We start from the raw sequence: 15,317 nt of genomic DNA on the forward strand, positions 1-15,317 counted from the left end.
ATTTTCAAATGTGAATTACTAACAATTTAAAAAAAAAACAAAAAAAAACAAAAAAAAAAAAACCAAACCTTAATAGTCTAAGTTTAGTAGCCTACACAAACTACTTTTGTTAAGATCATCAACAAGCACCTCTCCTTTTAATGAAACGCACTAAATCGTACTTAAAACCAAACTGCATCAGCTTTAAATAATATTATTGTTGAAATGAAGGCTTGAAACGGTGTCGTTTTGGAGTTAGTTATGTGCTGTCGTTTCAGGGCTCAACTTGGGTAAATCCTGACCATTGATCCAACTTTGATCCAGCAGCTGCTACTATCACTTCTGATCAACGGTATATAAGCAGTGAAGTTGTCTGATTGTTCGATCAAAGCTTCTCTTTTTTTGTTCAACGAAATTAGCTCCTTTGCTAGGGTTTACATTCTTGATCGAAAATCTGTGTAACTTGTGAGATTGAGTGATTAGGTTCTAATCATTCTGGGAGGGTGTTTGTGCTCTCAAGATTAGGGATTCTTGGGTGAGTTTCTCTAGGTTAGAAGTTATGGGTTGATTTTGATATTGAGGGATTAAGAGATCGTTTGATCTGTAAGTGCTTGTAATTGTTGTTCTTGGTTCATATTAGTGCAGTGAGCCCCTCTGATTCTGGAGCTCAACGTGGATGTAGCCTATCCAAATCTTGGATAGGTGAACCACGATAAAATATTGTGTTGATTCTTGTTATTGTGTGATTGATCTTTGTGTGTGTGAATGTAATGACTCTCTTTCTTACTAGTATACTCGTAAAATAACAATAAAACTCACTAAATATATATATAAGAAAATATACATATAAACGAGTATAAAATAATGGGCCCATATTTAATTTTCTTTATATACAAATCTTTACATAATATAATAAAGTCTCAAAATAGTAACTCGACAGTTTTGCCCAACCCTTCTGCTGCGTGATGTTCCAAGTGACCGCATCTCACCTGTTACCTGCAAAAACATTAAAAACAACGGGGTGAGCACTAATTGCTTAGTAAGTAAATCTGTTATGCTACCCTTCTCTCTCCGTTGCTTAAATTTTGAATTTCTTTTCTTACTTCACACTTCACCATTTTTCTCTATTCTTTCTCTACTCTTACTCTGTTTTTCTCTCTGTTCTTTCTCTATTCTAATTTCCCACTACTCAGATAATGGGCATGATATTATGCATATATATGATGCAAATGCACAAATACATAAAATATGCATTTTCTTTTCTATTCTTATTCTGTATTTCTTTCTTTCCTTTCTATTCTTTCTTATTCTTTTCTTTTCTTTCTTATCCTTTTCTTTCTTATTATTTTCTTTTCTTTCTTATTCTTTTGCCGATTGGACTCGGTTGAGGCATGGATTCGGAGTTTTGGCTGTATGAGTGTATTTTTCTTTCTTGGGTATAACCCTCATCCACATGCACTCTTACAGACCGTACAAATTCTTCTTTCTTATTCTTAGGCCGCTCACTAAAGGCAGCGTGCATGCGAGGAAAATTCTTCTTGTCACTCACGAGTTCCCCATCGCAACAACCTTTTCTGCTTTTTATCTTTTTACACTTCTTTAATTAAAAATTCAGATTTGAACTTCTTAATATTCTCATTTCTTTCTATTTACTCTTTAACATTCTTTAGTGCTTTTTCATGCTCTTATGAGTATGTATGCATGTAGATAGTTTTATGCTTATAATTCTTTCTAAATTCACATGTTTAAATGCAATTATGCAATATGGAATGCAAACATTTCATTCTCTACCATCTACAAACTCATCTCAATATAACACATAATCATACTCATATATGCACTTCTCTTTGACATTTCATCAAACAACTTATGTGCATAAATCAACTCTAATTTGGCTACACTTCTATCTCTTTTCTAAGCCACTAGAAATTTGGTATAACATCCTCCATATTTAACGCCAAACCTGTCCAAAATGTACACTCCTAAATTTCTACTCCAATTCTTCCAAATTTCATCCAAACTCACATCAAATATCAAATATACCAACACTACTTCTCATGGATAAGTTTTAATCATCATTCAATACCAAATCCATCAACAATTCTTCATATAAAACACATATATATGCATAACAGGAATTCTCTACACAATATTACTTAAATCATACTTAGGGTAGGATTTACTTACCTTATATGTGAGCAATCCAATACTTTAAAAATCTTCTTTGAACCAACTCTCTTTCTCTTAAATCCTATGAACACAAATCATCAAAATTCAATACTTTAAAAATTAAAACTCACTTCTTGGTGTAAGGATCTTACCTAAGGATGCTTGAGATTGAAAATCCACTAAAAAGTACCCAAAATCTATGAATTTCCCTTAAAGAAGGATTGAAGAAATTGAGAGGATTTGAAGGTGGCATGAAAATGGATGAAAAATGGCTAGGGTTTCATTCTTCAATTCTTGATATAACATATTATTATTTATAGTTTCCCATTTTGCCCTTGTACTTTCTATGAAATTTCATCTATGTCCCTTAGTCAATTACGAAAATGCCCTTATTTTTATTAACTTCTCCATGTTATTCTATCTCTTTTCACTCCCCACTTTTTCAACTAATTATGAGTGAAAATATCATTTTACCCCTAATGAAATTTTAAGGCATTTTCTTCACACTTTTTTCAAAATAACTTTAACAAAAATCAACTAAGGGTAAAAGGGTATAAGTAAAGCTACGTACTCGATGTGGGCGTTATAGTGAATTAGATATTATAGGATTATTCATAATGATGGTATTAGAGCTTGAGGTGTCTAGATTTGGTGATTTTCTAAGTCTTAAATCGATCTGATAGTTTCTCTGGAATTCTAGGGTTTGTTGAAATTTGGGGATTTCTCAATTTTTCTTGTCCTCTGTCAAATAGGATTTTGTAGATCTGAGATTTAAGGGAAAACTTAGGGTTTGTCGAATCTTGGGAAATCAGATACAATTTCTAGCGTTTCAAGTCGAGTAATCCTTAGTATCATCTTTAAATATCACACCATGACTACTATTACTCGAATGGAGATCACCCAATACGATGGAGAAATCGACTTCGGTAGTTAGAAGAAGAAGATGAAGGCGCTTCTCTCCCACAACAAGGTTGTCATCACACTGGAAAAGGATGCCAAGAAATGGTCAGAAGAAAAGCTAAAGAAGAAGGAGGAAATTGATGAGGAAGCATACAACCTCATAGTGATGAACCTCTCGGACAACGTACTGAGGAAGGTCGATGGCCTAGGAACTCCTCTTGCATTATGGGGTAAGCTTGATTCACTTTATGCATTGCAATCTGCATCTAATCTTGCATTCTTAAAAGGTACTTTGCTCTCTTATAAAATATATAGTTCTAAGTCAATCGAGGATAACTTAGATGAATTCTTGAAAATGACCTTGATCTTGAAAGATACAGATCAAGAACTAAGAAAGACTAGTCTTGCAATGATTCTATTAAATTCGTTGATTGATGACTACCACATAGTCAAGAATGCATTACAGTACTTTGGTACTGTACCTAGTCTAGACTTGATCATAGCAGGACTTAAGGCTATGGAACTAGAACTAAAAGTCCAAAGGAGAAATGGTAGTAACCTGTTTGTAAAAGGTAGAGCTGAATCTAGCCAATTTGGAAAAGGCAACCAATATAATCATGGGTCTATGAACAAGAAAAAGGGGAAGGGGAATAACAAACCAAAGATAGAAACAAGGAAATGTTTCTACTGTAACAAAGCTAGTCACCTAAAGAAAAACTGTTTTGAATGGATTAAAAAACAGAAACAAAAAAACACTGAAAGGAACCTAACCTCAACGAAAAACCTTATAGAAGAGCTTAAAGTTCTTACTGTGTCAACATCTAACAGTGCAAAGGTGTGGGCATTAGACTCTAGGTGCTCCTTTCATATAAGCCCTAATAGGAATTGGTTTCAGGAGTTTGAAACATATGACAATGAGACTGTTTTCATGGGTAACGTCTAACCCAACTGAAGTTACTCAAATTGAGGTGAAGCCTACAACACAACAACTTGATCTATCCCAGCATGAAACAAATAATGTACCAAAGGTTGAAACAAGACTAAATGCTCCTAACCAAGGAGAAGAAGATGCAATAGAAGAGACAATTGAACCTCAACATGATGAGTTACTACAATATCAACTTGCAAGGGACAAAACCAGAAGAGAGGTAAGGCCCCCAACAAGATACTCATATGTTGACCTTATATATACTTTTTTGCTTGCAAGTACTGAAGTGCAAAGGTCAAAGCCTGACACATATGAAGAAGCAATGAAGTCCAAGGATAGAGACACGTGGAGGACAACAATGGAAGAGGAAATGCATTCACTAAAGGTAAATAGCACCTGGTCTCTGGTTCCCAAAACTAGAAGACCATAAATTGATACAATGTAAGTGGATGTTTAAGATAAAGGATGGTATTTCTGTCAATGATTTTCTTAGGTATAAAGCTAGAATAGTAACCAAAGAGTACACTCAAAGAAAGGGCATAGACTTCAATTAAGTCTTTTCCCCTGTAGTGAAATACAAAACCATTAGGTTAATGCTTTCTATAGTTGCTCACCAGAATCTAGAGCTAGAGCAATTAGAGGTGACATCTACTTATTTGCATGGTAACTTAGAAGATGAGATTTTCATGTGTCAACCAGTTGGCTTTGTAGATAAAAGTATGCCCAATCATTTATGTCTATTGCACAAATCCTCGTATGGCCTTAAATAGTCTCCTAGGCAATGGTACAAGAGATTTGACTATTTTATTATGAGCATATGATTTACAGGAAGCAAATATGACAGTTGTTTCTATTTTGCATTGAATGATAACATGCCTATATACTTACTGCTGTATGTTGATGATATGTTATTAGTTAGTAAGTCTAAGTCTAGAATAAGTGAACTAAAGGAGAAACTCAATTCTCAGTTTCACATGAAAGACTTTGGAGTTGTTAAGAAGATCTTAGGTATGATTATAAATAGAGACAGAAGAAACTGTGAATTGAAAATACAACAGCATTCATATATACAGAAATTGGTGACTAAGTTTGGATGTCCGGATCTAAGTTGGTTTCTATGCCACCAACCAACCATTTTTGGTTAAGTAAAGCCCAGTGTCCCAAGACTGAGGCTGAGTTAATAAAGATGGAATCTGTCCCATACTCAAATGTCATGGGTTCTGTCATGTATGCAATAATAAGTACTAGACCAAACTTATCTTTTGCTATTTCCATGTTAAGTAGATTCATGTCTAATCCAAGAGTTGAACACTGGTATGCTTTGAAATGGGTAATAAGATACATTAATGGTACTCTTTGTGTTGGATTAAAATACTGTAAAAGGGTTGTTTCACTTGATCTTGTGGGTTTTGTAGATTTTGACTTTGCAGGTGATAGAGACACAAGGAAGTCAACCACCTCCTACCACTTCACTTTTGGCGGCACTTGCATAAGTTGGAAGTCTTAACTGCAACCTATTGTAGCTCTCTCATCGACTAACGCAGAGTATGTAGTAGTTGTAGATGTGTTCAAGGAGGCGTTATGGCTTCAAGGAATTTTGTTAGAGGCTAACTTAACATATGGAAAGGTAACCATTTACTCAGATAGCCATAGTGCAATCCACTTAAGTAAAAACCCAATCTATCACAAAAGAACATGTGGATGTTTGTTTTCATTTTGTTAGAGACCTGGTCACTGGCACCAAAGTTGTTACTCCTGCCTAGTTCAAGCACTGCTTGAACTTGAACTTGTTGTTTGTGAAATAGGCAGAAGTAACAAGAGTTATGAGAGATTTGGATGTGGGTGAGCTGCACTAATGAGGTGTCAAGTCTTCGAGTAGAGATTGTTGAAATGAACGCTTGAAACGGTGTCATTTTGGAGTTAGTTATGCATTGTTGTTTCAGAGCTCAGCTTGGGTGAATCTTGACCATTGATCCAACTTTGATCCAACAGCTGCTATTATCACTTCTGGGCAACCGTATATAGGCAGTGAGGTTGTCTGATTGTTCGATCAAAGCTTCTCTCTTTTTGTTCAACGAAATTAGCTCCTTTGCTAGTGTTTACATTCTTGATTGAAAATCTGTGTAACTTGTGAGATTGAGTGATTAGGTTCTAGTCATTCTATGAGGGTGTTTATGCTCTCAAGATTAGGGATTCCTGGGTGAGTTTCTCTAGGTTAGAAGTTACAGGTTGATTTTGATATTGAGGGGTTAAGAGATCGATTGATCTGTGAGTTTTTGTAAAGTGAGAGTTGAAGATTGTTTAGAGTCAATGTTGATTTAGTGTGTTGTTTGGGAAATTGGAAAATAGAATGCATGATCTCTTATGTAGGTCCAAATCTGATTCAGAAGTTTTTGGTAAAACTAATACCATCTCTGTGAATACATTTAGATTGTCAGTTATTTCCCTTGAGCAGACCAAGCAAGTTAGGAACATTGTTTTGAATCAAATCATTGGTTTCAAACAGCCATTGTGAGAATCTTTTACTTTTGCATGTAAATTTGTGCAATATAAAAGTCTAGTCAGCTATGTTTATACAGGCATGCCCTATTCTCTTTCGGGCCTTTTCATAAAGAAATGATTGGCTTTTTATTTTTATTACAGGGAACTCTACAGTAATAACATAGCGGACCTATTCCTAATGATCTTGGAAATTTGACTAGCTTGGTGAGCTTGGATCTTTCTTGAACAGTTTCACGGGTCCGATCCAGAGACATTGGGAAAGTTGTCAAAGTTGCGATTTCTGTAAATGCTACTCCACATTGATTTCTTTTGTATATTTAATATTTATCTTGTCAGAAATCAATCTCTGTATTGTTTCATTGTATATTGTATGATGTATATAATCTCCAGAATAAATTGAAAGAAATAGAAACAAGTTATTGCAATTTTTAATAATTAAATAAAGAAGTAGAAAAGGTTCCTCATTAGAATTTAGTATTCAAAAATAGGGTTTTGATAAGGTAGTCTTCTAAAATGGCAGTTCATTTGCGTTTCACTATATCATAGGGCACAATTGTTTAAAGATTCATTAGCTTTTTGAACTTTTGCTGCAAAAGCAATATGGAATAAAAGCACTTTTATGTTAAGATAATATGCTGGTGTCATATAAAAGTTTCACTAGTATCCCTTTATTGGTTTAGTTCTTAAAAATTTCTTTTGTGGATGTTTTGGGTAAGGATAGCCGGCTTAACAACAACACTTGACTGGTCCCATTCGATGTCATTGACTAATATTTCATCACTTCAAGTATTGTAAGTGCCAATTTGATGTTTTGTTTAAGTGCTAGAAATCCCTATCTCTGAGGCATCCTGATTTTTGAAAATGACTATTATGAAATTGCATTGTGGGGTACAGGGATCTGTCAAATAATCGGCTTTTGGGGTGGTTCCAGACAATGGCTCTTTCTCATTATTTACTCCCATCAGGATTTGCTAATAATTGAACTTTAATCATCTTGACTGACAGATTTTGTAGACCTTGCTTAATTAACTTGTTCCTTTGCAGTTTTGCTAACAACATAATCTATGTGGACCGTTACTGGGCGTCCTTGCCAGGATCTCTCCGTTTTCTCCTCCTCCTCCATTTGTCCCGCCGCCACCAATTTCTTACGGTAATCATATCTTTATCTTAGTTTGGACTTTTGATTTGTGGATAGTGCTTGCTATTACTTGATAGAACTATTTCAACAAGTTTGATGGATCCAAGCTTTCATAATATGTAGTATTGAATATTGTCGTTATACTGTACTACCATTTTATTTTGTTGTCTCTTCACTTCCATTTTTCTTCTCCATATTTTTGCGGCCAAGGATGTGTTAGGTAACCAGCTGGAAGCTTTATCCCTTCCATTATCTACAGAGACAAATACAATTCATCTTGCATAGGCAGTATAAATTGTCTATCTGACTGCTACTGATCCTATATATGTTGTATTAAAGCCAAAATAAAGTTATCATCTTTTTGAAATTAGGATAGAATGAAATGCGATGACAATTAATCTTTTCTGCTACTCTACATTAAATGATTTGATTAATTCTTTGAACATTTTGATGCAAGATTGTTAATGGTAGTGATACTTGTAAATGAGTATTGAGTGTTTCATTTTTTCCAATGCATGAAATTTCAGGTGGGAACAGTGCACTGGGGCAATTGCTGGAGGTGTTGCTGCTGGTGCTGCCTTACGTTTGCAGCCCCTGCAATTGCATTTGCTTGGTGGCGTAGGGAAAACCCCAAGAATTTTCTTTGATGTTCCTGGTATGGTGTTATTTGTTTAACTTGAGCGGATTCAGATTTGTCTGGAATAGAAACATCAAATTTTGTATATTGAGCTGAAGAGGATCCTGAAGTTCACTCTGGGGAGCTTAAAAGGTTTTCACTACGAGAATTACAAGTTGCAACTGATAGTTTTAGTAATAAAAACATTCTGGGTAGAGGTGGATGTCGGCAAGGTCTACAAAGGGCGCTTGGCAGATGGTTCACTTGTGCTGTAAAAGATTGAAAGAAGAGCGTACACCTGGTGGGGAGCTGCAGTTTCAAACAGAGGTGGGATGATCAGTATGGCTGTGCATCGTAATCTTTTCGTTTACGTGGATTGTTATGACACCTACTGAACGGTTACTTGTTTATCCTTATATGGCAAATGGAAGTGTTGCATCATGTTTAAGAGGTAAGGCTTTTGAGGATGTTTTACATTATCAATGATTCTGCTTTAATGGTCTGTTTGCTGATTCTCATAAAGATTTTTTTTCAGCTTCTAACCAAATCTGTGTTTATCATCAATATGTGCTCATGATTTTCTTAATGGAATCTTTTAGAACGTCCTCCATCACAACCTCCTCTTGATTGGGGACACGGAAGCGGATTGCATTGGGATCTGCTAGGGGTCTTCATATTTGCATGATCATTGTGATCCAAAGATCATTCACGTGATGTGAAAGCAGCAAATATTTTGTTGGATGAGGAGTTTGAGGCCGTTGTTGGGGACTTTGGTTTGGCTAAACTTATGGACTACAAGGATACACATGTAACTACTGCTGTCCGAGGCACCATTGGTCATATAGCTCCAGAGTACCTATCCATGGGAAATCATCGGAGAAAACTGATGTCTTTGGATATGGGATTATGCTGCTAGAGTTAATCACTGGACAAGAGCCTTTGATCTTGCTCGACTTGCAAATGATGATGAGTCATGTTGCTTGATTGGGTATGCGCATTCTGCACTTTTTCATATGATAATTTTTGGATGTTATAAATCTTATCAGATGGGAGTTTTTCGCTTCTTTTTTTCAGTTATTAAAATCCTTGGAATCATAGAACTCTACTCTGATTTGACTAAGTTTCATGTCAGGTGAAAGGGCTTTTGAAGGAGAAAAAGTTAGAAATGTGGTTGACCCTGATCTGCAGAACAATTATGTGGAATCTGAGGTGGAGCAACTAATCCAGGTTGCACTGCTTTGCACACAAGGCTCTCCTTCAGAGCGGCCTAAAATGACAGAGGTGGTGGAATGCTTGAAGGTGATGGGTTGGCGGAGAGGTGGGGTGAGTGGCAAAAGGTGGAAGTTCGCCAGGATTGGAACTCGCTCCACATCCTAATTCCGATTGGATCGTTGACTCGACAGAAAATCTGCATGCAGTGAGTTATCAGGTCCAAGGTGACCCTGACCAGTTACAAGTTAAGAGAGGAAAGATTACTACTTAATTTTTTTTTTTTCTTTTTTTATCATAATTTTTTTTTTTTTTTTTTAATTAATGACCGTATCCTGATTCTGTAAGCCCCATTCTGCATTGTTATGATTACAGTTGTGAATGAGTCAGCTTGTTGAGATGCAATTTGTATCACCTGCTGCAGTTTGACATAGTCTTAATGTTTCTAAATATACATCCATGCAGCTGTGGCAGCTTATTTGATTCTTGCATCCACTATTAATTCTCATTCCAATTATGCTTTTCATTTGAGAATGCCAAATATTTTGCTAGGACTCCTGAATTCCTATGGTCTGAGCACTGATTTCTCTACTTAATTGTTCGATAGTGTTCACCATTGAAGAATTTTGTATTTTTTCTTACTACAAACAGTTAAAACTTTGCAGCACATCATTCAATCTGAAATTGAATCACTGCATTCAAAAGTATAAAAAATGGATATGGTAATGTCAGGATTATCTAATTAATATCTAATCATTCAAAACATAAATCTTCTTGTACCAGAACATTGAATTTGAAGCCATAGAAATTATAATCTCAAGTGGGAGCAGAATTCCTAGAATTGGAACTTAATAAGGGTGACACCATGAGTGATTCAATAGCATTTCAATGTGTACAAATTACCCAATGCACACATGCAAAAGCACTTGAAAAATACAGAGTCAAACAGATTGCGCAGATACAACTAATCTTGGCAATCGCAAAGCCAGCTGAACAAATGCATAGATGTACAGATAAGAAGCTAATACTTTTCTAACAGTTGACTCACGATCTCCATGGTGGGTGTAGATTCTGGATTTCTCTCCAAGCAAGAAATAGCCACCTCCATGACAGATTTCTTAAAACTCCAAAGTTATATACATCACATTTTTTTGTTACAGTCGTGTTGTAAACACACCTGTAAATAAAGGTAAAAGTGATCATATTTCAAATATTCTTCTCTATGCAACGAGGTTTCCATGAATAAATATTCAACTTTGTATCTGGGTGCCACATATCCGTTTGTGCCTGCAAGTTGACTTCAATTGGATGAGTATGGCTTGAGAACCTGGCAGTTCTGAAGTCTAAACATGAGCTTTGTACTCCAAATCAACAACACATTATTGCTTGTATATCTTGATAGACATAGGTGGAAAGCAGTCATGGTGGATGTAAGACAAGGCACGAGCAACACCTTTACGATATCCCCTCTTTTTACTCTAATCCAATTCTGTGGCTGTTAAATAACTCAAATTTTCTCCAATTGCCTTCTTCTTTCTACTTGTAGACAAAAAAAATGTTTTGAGTGAGAACAGAAACCGCAAAATTTCCAATATTTCAATGCCGTATTCTGTCGAGGCTTATTTCTCTTAGAAGTCCTTTTGTTCTGTCATCTCATCAGTAATACGGGAGTGAATTTTCTTAACCGCTACGATTTTTCCTGAGGTTCAATTTGTAGACACTACCACATCGCCCCTTTCCACTGCAATAATCGGAGTCGTAATTGTTTGTGTGCCTAATGACTTCTTCATGCACCATTTTTCCTTCAAACGTTGAAATTGAAATAAATGACTTGTTCTACTGTTTGTTGATTCCTGAGCTGCTTGTCCTCCTTCAAAAACCAAAGAATAGTCCGTCTAGCCCAATAAAGGAGGAAGGGCTCCTGAAGAAGAGAACGGAATTGCAGACAACGATCTTTTGATTTTTTCCTAAAATATGGATGTGTTATGCAGAAGTGTTGCAAGGTTGCAGTCCGCTAACGTTACCAACAACCTGTGTTCCCTTGGAAGGCTTCTTCAGGAGCATCTTGAAATGCTTTGGTGTTGGGAATGGACCTTGCCATTCATTGTAAGATAGTCAATGTTTTGACAAACCATGCATATCGTTGAAACCAGCTTAGATACATAAATTTGGAGAGGAGGCCAATTTTCAGAAGAGAAAGGGCTTCTTCAGTAGAGTCGGAAGTAACATCAAGTGAAAACTGTAACATAACAAACAGGACGGCCATGGAAACAAATGAAATACTCTCTTACAAGGTTGACACTTCCATTGTTTATGTTATTTATTTATAAAACTGATGATCATAAATTCGAGTCCACTAATACATGAAGTGATAGGGCTTGAAATGTATCCCACCATCATCACTACTACTCCACTCCAGCTTTGTTTGTTTAGATGAGAAAGGAGAGTTGATTGGAATAATGTGTTTTCACGTGGATTTTCAAATGTGAATTACTAACAATTTAAAAAAAAAAAAAAAAAAAAAACAAAACCTTAATAGTCTAAGTTAGTAGCCTACACAACTACTTTTGTAAGATCATCACAAGCACCTCTCCTTTTAATGAAACGCACTAAATCGTACTTAAAACCAAACTGCATCAGCTTTAAAAATATTATTGTTGAAATGAGGCTTGAAACGGTGTCGTTTTGGAGTTAGTTATGTGCTGTCGTTTCAGGGCTCAACTTGGGTAAATCCTGCCATTGATCCAACTTTGATCCGCAGCTGCTACTATCACTTCTGATCAACGGTATATAAGCAGTGAAGTTGTCTGATTGTTCGATCAAAGCTTCTCTTTTTTTTCAACGAAATTAGCTCCTTTGTAGGGTTTACATTCTGATCGAAAATCTTGGTAACTTGTGAGATAGTGATTAGGTTTAATCATTCTGGGAGGGGTGTTGTGCTCTCAAGATTAGGGATTCTTGGGTGAGTTTCTCTAGGTTAGAAGTTATGGGTTGATTTTGATATTGAGGGATTAAGAGATCGTTTGATCTGTAAGTGCTTGAATTGTTGTTCTTGGTCATATTAGTGCAGTGAGCCCCTCGATTCTGGAGCTCAACGTGGATGTAGCCTATCCAAATCTTGGTAGGTGAACCACGATAAAATATTGTGTGATTCTGTTATTGTGTGATTGATCTTTGTGTGTGAATGTAATGACTCTCTTCTTACTAGTATACTGTAAAAATACAATAAAACTCACTAAATATATATATAAGAAAATAACATATAAACGAGTATAAAATAATGGGCATATTTAATTTTCTTTAATACAAATCTTTACATAATATAATAAAGTCTAAAATAGTAACTCGACAGTTTTGCCCAACCCTTCTGCTGCGTGATGTTCAAGTGACCGCATCTCACCTGTTACCCTGCAAAAACATTAAAAACAACGGGGTGAGCACTAATTGCAGTAAGTAAATGTTATGTCACTTCTCTCTCCGTTGCTTAAATTTTGATTTCTTTTCTTACTTACCACTTCACCATTTTCTCTATTCTTTCTCTACTCTTACTCTGTTTTCTCTCTGTTCTTTCTCTATTCTAATTTCCCACTACTAGATAATGGGCATGATATTATGCATATATATGATGCAAATGCACAAATACATAAATATGCATTTTCTTTTCTATTCTTATTCTGTATTTCTTTCTTTCCTTTCTATTCTTTCTATTCTTTTCTTTTCTTTCTTATCCTTTCTTTCTTATTATTTTCTTTCTTTCTTATTCTTTTGCCGATTGGACTCGGTTGAGGCATGGATTCGAGTTTTGGCTGTATGAGTGTATTTTTCTTTCTTGGGTATAACCCTCATCCACATGCACTCTTACAGACCGTACAAATTCTTCTTTCTTTTAGGCCGTCACTAAAGGCAGCGTGCTGAGGAAATTCTTCTTGTCACTCACGAGTTCCCCATCGCAACAACCTTTTCTGTTTTTATCTTTTACAATCTTTAATTAAAATTCAGATTTGAACTTCTTAATATCTCATTTCTTTCTATTTACTCTTTAACATTCTTTAGTGCTTTATGCTCTTATGAGGATGTATGCATGTAGTAGTTTTATGCTTATAATTCTTTCTAAATTCACATGTTTAAATGCCATATGCAATATGGAATGCAAACATTTCATTCTCTACATCTACAAACTCATCTCAATATAACACATAATCATACTCATATATGCATTCTCTTTGACATTTCATCAAACAACTTATGTGCATAAATCAACTCTAATTGGCTACACTTCTATCTCTTTCTAAGCCACTAGAAATTTGGTATAACATCCTCATATTTACGCCAAACCTGTCCAAAATGTACACTCCTAAATTTCTACTCCAATTCTTCAAATTTCATCCAAACTCACATCAAATATCAAATATACCAACAACTATCTCATGGATAAGTTTTAATCATCATTCAATACCAATCCATCAACAAATCTTCATTAAAACACATATATATGCATAACAGGAATTCTCTACACAATTATTAAAATCATACTTAGGGTGGATTTACTTACCTTATATGTGAGCAATCCAATACTTTAAAAATTTCTTTGAACCAACTCTCTTTCTTTAAATCCTATGAACCACATCATCAAAATTCAATACTTTAAAAATTAAAACTCACTTCTTGGTGTAAGGATCTTACCTAAGGATGCTTGAGATGAAAATCACTAAAAAGTACCCAAAATCTATGAATTTCCCTAAAGAAGGATTGAAGAAATTGAGAGATTTGAAGGTGGCATGAAAATGGATGAAAATGGCTAGGGTTTCATTCTTCAATTCTTGATATAACATATTATTATTTATAGTTTCCATTTTGCCCTGTATTTCTATGAAATTTCATCTATGTCCCTTAGTCAATTACGAAAATGCCCTATTTTATAACTTCTCCATGTTATTCTATCTCTTTTCACTCCCCACTTTTTCAACTAATTATGAGTGAAAATATCATTTTTCCCCTAATGAAATTTAAGGCATTTTCTTCACACTTTTTTCAAAATAACTTTAACAAAAATCAACTAAGGGTAAAAGGGTATAAGTAAAGCTACGTACTCGATGTGGGCGTTATTAGGAATAGATATTATAGGATTATTCATATGATGGTATTAGAGCTTGAGGTGTCTAGATTTGGTGATTTTCTAAGTCTTAAATCGATGATAGTTTCTCTGGAATTCTAGGGTTTGTTGAAATTGGGGATTTCTCAATTTCTTGTCCTCTGTCAAATAGGATTTTGTAGATCTGAGATTTAGGGAAAATTAGGGTTTGTCGAATCTTGGGAAATCAGATCAATTTCTAGGTTTCAAGTCGAGTAATCCTGTATCATCTTTAAATATCACACATGACTACTATTACCGAATGGAGATCACCAAACGATGGAGAAACGACTTCGGTAGTTAGAAGAAGAAGATGAAGGCGCTTCTCTCCCACAACAAGGTTGTCATCACACTGGAAAAGGATCCAAGAAATGGTCAGAAGAAAGCTAAAGAAGAAGGGGAAATTGATGAGGAAGCATACAACTATAGTGATGAACCTCTCGGACAACGTACTGAGGAAGGTCGATGGCCTAGGAACTCCTCTTGCATTATGGGGTAAGCTTGATTCACTTTAGCATTGCAATCTGCATCTATCTTGCATTCTTAAAAGGTACTTTGCTCTCTTATAAAAATATAGTTCTAAGTCAATCGAGGATAACTTAGATGAATTCTTGAAAAGACCTTGATCTTGAAAGATACAGATCAAGAACTAAGAAAGACTAGTCTTGCAATGATTCTATTAAATTCTGTTGATTGATGACTACCACATAGTCAAGAATGCATACAGTACTTTGGTACTGTACCT

The 15,317-nt window shown here is 35.3% G+C and overlaps 1 pseudogene; it reads left to right on the plus strand.

The window, feature by feature from the left end:
* Nucleotides 1-3,091: 3,091 nt before the first annotated feature.
* On the plus strand, nucleotides 3,092-9,672 carry LOC116112461 (annotated as a pseudogene).
* Nucleotides 9,673-15,317: the final 5,645 nt, after the last annotated feature.

The sequence above is a fragment of the Pistacia vera genome, unplaced genomic scaffold (genome assembly GCF_008641045.1).
Source record: "Pistacia vera cultivar Batoury unplaced genomic scaffold, PisVer_v2 Contig661, whole genome shotgun sequence".
Classification (NCBI taxonomy): Eukaryota; Viridiplantae; Streptophyta; class Magnoliopsida; order Sapindales; family Anacardiaceae; genus Pistacia; species Pistacia vera.